Source organism: Tiliqua scincoides, chromosome 4, assembly GCF_035046505.1.
Source record: "Tiliqua scincoides isolate rTilSci1 chromosome 4, rTilSci1.hap2, whole genome shotgun sequence".
Lineage (NCBI taxonomy): Eukaryota > Metazoa > Chordata > Lepidosauria > Squamata > Scincidae > Tiliqua > Tiliqua scincoides.
Window position 1 is genome coordinate 167,946,748 of NC_089824.1, and position 7,641 is coordinate 167,954,388.

Sequence of the window (7,641 nt, forward strand, 5' to 3'; positions counted from 1 at the left end):
ACAGAAATGAAGACTGAAGGCAACACACTTTTGGGGGATGCTTCAGAAGTTCTTTGCTAGATGTCTGAAAGGAAAAAATATGGAAACAGGTCCTTTCCAAGTGGTTCACTCATCTTGTTTGCTTCCTTACTGGCCAGTACCAGGAACGTTTGTTCATGCTAATGGAAAGCAAACGTGTATTTTTCCTCTATCAGAAGTTGGGGGGGGGGGGAGAGGTATACAGTGTATTGTGCTCCTGTTATTCCACTCTCCCATGTGAGATGTAAAGGCTGGACATGGGAAGGTTTCACATTCTTGTCCAGCTCACTAACAACCATACATGCCTTCATTGTCAGGAAGGCAATAAATCCCTTCTCTCCCTTATGGATTTCCATCACTTACTTTCCTCTCTCTCCTCTTTCACTCCCTACTCCACAATTAGCTGTGGGACTAAGGGTCCAGTCCTAGCCAACTTTCCCACACTGATGCAGCTGTGCCAACTGAGAGCCCAATCCTAAACTTATTGCAGCAGCATACCATTGGTGCTGGGTGTTGCAAATGTGCTGTAAGGCACACCTGTGACACTTGGCAGTGAGTCAGTGCTGGTGCTGGGCCAGAGCCAGCTGCATGCCACCCAGAGCAAAGGAAGAGCTCTGGGCAGCAGTGAGGTTCGTCAGGGCAGGGGGAATGATGGTGCAGGGGGAGGAAGCAGGGCAGGAGGGGGTTGGGACCAGTGGAGCTCTGCTCTGCTGGATCCAAAACTCTGTGTCAGGCCTTCTGGTTGGACACAGAAGGCACAATCCTAACCCCTTATGTCAGTGCTTTCCAGCACTGGCATAGTGGTGCCAATGGGGCATGTGCTGCATCCTGCAGTTGGGTGTCACTCACAGAGGCCTCCTCAAAGTAAGGGAATGTTTGTTCCCTTACCTCAGAGCTCCAGTGCCCTTATGTCAGTGCTGGAAAGCACTGACATAAGGGGTTAGAATTGCGCCCAGAGTCTCTCAACTCTGCACCAGTAAAATAGGCAGCGCAGACTTAAGAAACCCCATTTTGGGGCTTTCCCCTGGTGGAAGGGACAAAAGTCCCCTTCCCCAAAGGAGACCTCCAGCTGCTTCCCAGCACCCACTGGATGCATTGGTAGTCATTTTGGTACTGCTGCTGCAGCGGGTGCTGGGTAGGATTGGGCTATGATTCAGCTGTGCATCTTGTGGTGGAGGGGCAGTCACAGAGGTCTCTTCAGGGTAAAGGAGTATTTGTTCCCTTACCTCAGGGTTGCATTGCAGCTACATCGGCACTGCAAAGTTGGATAGGACTGGGCACTAATGAAGATACATCTTTTAGTGAGACTGTTCCAGTACATGACACCACTGAAGGTCAGCATTAACTCTTTAAAAACAATCAGGTATGACTTTTCATTGAACCATTCACAAAACCAGTTGCAACCTCCCTTTCAAAATGATTGTAAAATCATTGCCTTGGGTTTTTTAAAATGTGAATCCTCTCTCAGTCATATAAAACAGAACGGAACAAACCAACATGCAATAGGGTCTGTCACATGATCTTCCCCAGGCAGCTGAAAAAAAGTCACTCAGTATGCAAGAAAATAATGTTATGTGTCTATTCTCAGTTCATTGTCTGTCAAATAGAAGTTATAATAATCCCTCAAGAGAATAAACCAGAATACAGTATCCCTTTACAATTTTGTTCCAAGTGATCTCCACTGACCAAGAACACACTCTATGAAACAAACTCATCCCAATAATCAAATGATGGGAATGAGAAACACTCATAAGAATTACCAGAACACATATGATTAACATGCCAAAGCTGCTTGGTTACAGTACTTGAGTTGCTGGATAAAAGTATTATTATTATAGCATATTAATATCACCCTTTTAAAAAGGAGGGCAGCAATTAAATCAATCTGATATTGCAGTGGTTCTCAAACTTTTAGTACCAGGACCCACCAGAAGTGCTGTCATGACTGGAAGTGACTTAATGGAGCAGGAAAATTTTTAACAATCCTAGGATGCAATCCTACCCAGAAGTAAGCCCCATTGACTATCATTGTTAAAAGCATATACAGGCTGAGACAAATTATTTGAGTGGGTTCCAAGCACTCAAGTGGATGGCAAAAAACACACTATTAGCAAATCAATTTAAAAAAACAAAGTTTCTTTGCTCAGTGATTTAAAAACAGCCTTGCTGACCTTTTGACTCCAAGAATCACTAAGAAGACAATCCATCAATCAGTCATCCTCCAAGGGGGCTTCACTCAGACCTCCCTTCACCAATGCAAAGGGATCATCTTTTGGATCACCCTTCTTTCACTTGCTCAGAGGGAAGGAAGGGGCCGCTTGAGAGAGAAACATTGATGGATTGTCAGCCAGCTGCCCCCCCCTCATTAAGAAGGCTGTTGTCAAAGGACTGTTCAGTTTTTTTAACTGATTTTAAAGGGATGCATTTTTCCCCTTGTCCAGGGATCAGCACATTCCTTCTCATTTGCATGTATAATACAGAAGCATACAGGCAAGGGTGGCACAACCCAGAACACTGCCTGTTGCCATCTCAGGTCTGCCACCTCTGTGCAACAAAACAAAACCCTCATCATGCTCCTTGTGTGCTGTTGTCAAACCCAGAAGTCAGGCATGAGAAGTTTGATGATAGTGAATCTCTTTAAGAAAAGGCAGACCTCCACCTGTCTTACATGAGACCTATGTCTGAATTACTGCAATGCAATGCACTGCATGGGGGGGGGGGATACTACTGGGAAACTTCAGTTCATGTAAAATTTTTAAGCATAATTCAGTTCTTAACCTTTTGAGACCTCATTGGCTGTTAGTATTTGAAGAACCATCTTCTTTCATACCTACCTGCCTGGATACTGAGATCCTCAAGGCTTCTTGGTGTTAGTAGGTGTTAGTAGAAAGGCAATCAGGCATCTTAGTGATAGCACCCATTTAAGGAACACCTTTTTCCAAAAAGGTTGATCTACTCTTGTTCTTACTAAGCTTTAGGTATCAGGTTAAGACCTTTTTTTTTTGGCCTGTGTCTTTAATGTATTCCATTTTCAGTTAACAATGAACTTGTTTTTATTCTGTTGATAATCTTAGTAGATTTTATCTGTCACCATATTCATTTCCTGCTGTTGCCGCTATTGTTTCTGATTGCTCCTATTGCTTTCATTTTCTTTGTTGTTCTCTTTATATTGTAAAATGGGGTTTTACTGTTCTTGTTGTTAGGCATTGGGCATTTGTTTTAAATACTGGAAAGCAGAGTACACCTTCTTAAAATATAAACAAAGTAGATTTTGCCAATAAAATTAAATTCTGAAAATATTTGAAGAGTGAGACATTGCCTGATAAAATGCACAACTTATGACAGCACAGACAAAACCCACTTCTGAGTAAACATACCTAGGATCACACTGTAAAGGCATACTCCTAACCAAGTCTACTCAGAAGTAAGTCCTATTGTGTTCAATGGGACTTACTCCCAGGAAAGTGGGATTAGGATTGCAGCCTGAGTCTCTTTGTGTTCAATAGGTTTACTCCCTGATTCCTACGCATACATGATTGCAGCCACAATGTATGATAGTGAAGCTACCAGGGCTGCCTTGTCATCTAGCAGGAGCCATCCAGGCTGCCAATCTGGTCTTCTTCCAAGTGGAGTTAATTATTTTCTCCCTGGTACCAGCACATGTCATTCTATTAATAAGACAGCAACTTCCAGCCAGGATTCAGTTGGTCAGCTTCTTTGGGTCTCCTTTTCTATTAAGCTGATCTTAAAGGGAGCTACGGATGGACCTTATAAAAGTGAAATCCTAGTTTTCAAATTGTGCCCTTAAATTAAGGCATCTGAACTTTGATTACTTAATATTGCTATTTAGAATCCAAGAGCACCCATGCCGCAGATGTAGAAAATGGTGGCATATCATCTTGCTGTGCCAGAGAAACAGGCAAGGCACTAAGTCAAGGGGACATAAGGAAAGAGCAAGACTAGCAAGTGTCATTATGTCTGTAGCTAGCTTTGAGCAAAGGAATGAAACAGGAATGAAGTTGCTATCAATTTGCCATGGCTTTTAAATGAAAGTTTAAAACAGACTTTAAAAAAGGCTTTTAAACTTTAAATGAAAGTTTAAAACAGATCTGATATCAAGGCAATCACAGAGAAGAAATTAGGAGAGGGGCTGCAGCTCAGTGGCAGAGCAAATGCTATGTATGCAGAAGATGCCCAGTTCACTCTCCAGGTAGGGCAGAGAAAAATTCTTGTCTGAAACCCTGGAGAGCCACTGCCAGTCAATGTTGACAGGATTGACCTAGAAGGGCCAATGGTCTGATTGAAGGACCAATGGTCTGAGGAAGCTGATAAGGCAGCTTCCTCTGTAAATCTTTGGTAGGGAGTCAAATAAGAATACTGTAATTCTAATAATAGGTGTTATTATTCCTTAATTTTACTATGCCAAAACTGAGCAAAGATGGATTGAATGCATACTGTGAAGAAGGTATGTTCAGGCTTTTCCACACAGTATCATTTAGGCCATGTGTCACAATATCATTTAGGCCAGGGGTGTCAATCATAAGGCCTGGGGGCCTGATGTGACCTGTGGAAGCTTTTAATCTGGCCCTCAGGCTCTCAGCTGCTGAGCAGTGCTGAGGTGTTACTGCTATAAGGACAGCCCACATAAAAATTGGGCTCTCCAATATCTTGAAATATGATCAAGATTTGCAAATTTTCTTTTGTCGTTTGCAGTGAATGAGTTCCTAAGTGAGAAAAAGTGCTTATTTTTGGTTATGACCTGTTTAATGACATCACTTTCTCCCTAATGGCATCACTTCTGGCCCTCAGCAGGCATCATGAATGCTATTTGGCCCTCGGTATGAAACGTTTGACACCCCTGATTGAGGCCTTCTTCACCCACTTCACGTATACATAAACCTTCATTCGTTTTCATAGTGAAGCTGAGATAATTTTTCTGTTTAAATCAACTGCTCTGAAATCCGCAAACATCCTTTTCTAAGCAGAGTTCATGATAAACATTTTAGGAAGCCCACATCAGTCAGAAGCACCTGCTTAGCTACAGGCCCATGTAACCGTTCTTGCCCATGAACTCACAGACTCAATTCAGATCTCATGACAAATAACAAAAAGCAAGAGTGAGCCTGGGAAAGCATTTAGAAGCTTCCATTTCTAGGTTGTGGCAAATCATGGCTTGCCATTTCTTCAAAAAGCAGCAAAATGATGTTTGCAGGAACTAGAGATTGTTCTCAAACCATGATCGCATACCACAGGGCTCCTAATTTCCTCTCCTCAGCAGCAAAGGAGGGAGAGGAGAGAGCATGTGAGCTTCCCTTAGTTTTGGCCAGGGCTTGTGTAAAGTAAGTGAATTAAGCAGGCATCAAAAAACCTTCAACAAGGTGTAGCAGTGGAAGGAATGGGGCTTGCACCATTGCTTTGAGAATATGGTTGTTAAAAGCATCTCCCTATTTTCATCAGTGAAACATTGAAGGGTATGCAAATACATAGAATAGCTATTGTATGATGAGGTTTTATGTGGATCTTGCCACACCTCCAACAAAACCATTTCCAAGTCCTTCCTAACATAACTCTTGCACCACACTAACACACAATATTTCCATTTGTCTCATAATTTCAACTTCCAGTTCTCCTTATTTCCACATAGTGCTATTCTCAAAATTTTCTTACCAATCCTTATAAACTCACATTTTGTCTCTTCTGGGGTGGCCTGTTCATTCCAAGAGGTAAAAGTAATAGCCCCTGGCCCTTGTCCTATCAAGGCACCACTATCACCTTGGGGGGATCCACAGGCTGTCAACAAGCCTACTCTTTCTTTAAAAAGATGCTCCATCTGGGCAAAGACTCCTCACATCCAAACAGCCTTTTCAGAATTAAGACCAATATCATCCCCAGAAGCCAGATGTAACCCAGATGCAGATTTAGGTCCAAATAAAACCCACATGAAGCCCAAAAGAGTTTACTGTGTCATCATACAGCATAGACTGAGTTTTGAATAGGCCTTCCTGAATGGGAGGAGCTCCCTGGGGGAGGTCTTTTTACCAAATATGGAATGATGTTCCTACCATAATCAGAGGAGGAGGAGGCTCAGAGGAGGCTCAGTGTTTTTTGTTTTAAAAAAACAGAAATAAATTAAGGAACTGTCTCTCCCCCAGCTCAATGAGTATCATTTCAATAGAAAAGTAGTGTATAAATCTTTAAAAAAAAAATACAGCCTTTCAAGGCTTGATCTCTGGCTAGACAGGGCTTTCTCACAGTTGGCACCTAATCTTTGAGACTCTTTCCTTGGGGATATCAAGCACCTCCCCTGCTCTTTCTGCTTTAAGTGGGCAATGAAAACTTCTCTTTCAAATTACTTTTTTAATTGCTGGTTTTAGCTAGCATTTTAATTGACTGCCATTTTTTCAATTTTAATATATTATAATTATTTGTTTGTGTGGGTTTTTTGTGATTGTTGATCTTGCCCCACCCTCCTGGGCCTGATCTGCCCCCTTTTCTGTTGTCTCCCTGCCCAAAAATATTCCCTCCCTGTTTCCATTCCACCCTCCCCTCACCCCTGTGCCTCTTGGGACAAAGCTTACCTACTCCATCAGCCACAGGTCTGGATCTGGCATTGCCAGGATGGCATGGGCCTTCCCACTGGCACAGATTACTCCCAAGAATCACAAATGTGCTCTATGGCATGTTCGCAACACCAATGTGCTAGCAGAATGCAAGGTTGGGATTGAGCTTGAAAACCTATAATGCTGTCCCTGGACCTACTTAGTGTTCAAGGGAATTACAAAACAAAATAAAGCATTATTACAGATCAGACTGAATACAAGAGAAATGATTCAAGTATCTTACAAAATGGGCAAATCTGTGGTTGATAAAGCAAAGACTATACCCCTGATAATCTCTGTTTTAGAATGGATGAGAGTCATCAGCCCTTAATATCTTTGAACTGTATCTTTCAATTCAAAGGATATGCTAAGGATCAGAAAATCTAGACAGTACCAGGGTACAAAGTAAACTGGAATTTTGCAGTCTTGTTATAGGTTCTCAAATCTACTGTAATGTAATATATAGCCAAAGGTCAGAAACAGTGAATCCACAGAAGTCAAAGAGTAAATATGCAAGAGTAAATATGCAAGAGAGCAGTATATTAAATCCTCATGAAAAATAAATGCTTGAAGCTGGACTGTATAAAAAGAAGAAGGAAAACGGTATTTTACATAGTATATTTGTGAATTGAGAAAGACTAGATGGGCATATGGCCTGATCCAGTGGGGCTGTTCTTATGTTCTTAAGAGGAGCTGTGCTAGGCTTATTGCAGCCAATGTTCAGAGCCTGAGGGTCCAATCCTATCCAATTTTCAAGTGCTAGTGTAACTGCACCAATGGGCCATGTGCTGCATCCTGTGGTGGTGGGGGGCAATCACAGAGGCCTCCTCAAGGTATGGAAACTATTGTTCTTTTATCTCAAGGCTGCATTGCGGCTGCACCAGTGCTGGAAAGTCGGATAGGACTGGGCCCTGATACAGTAATCAGAGTACTGGACTAGGAAACCAATGGCTCAAATTCATACTTAACCATGAAGTTCACAGGGTGATGGACTAGTCAAAATCTCTCAGCCTAACCTACCTTA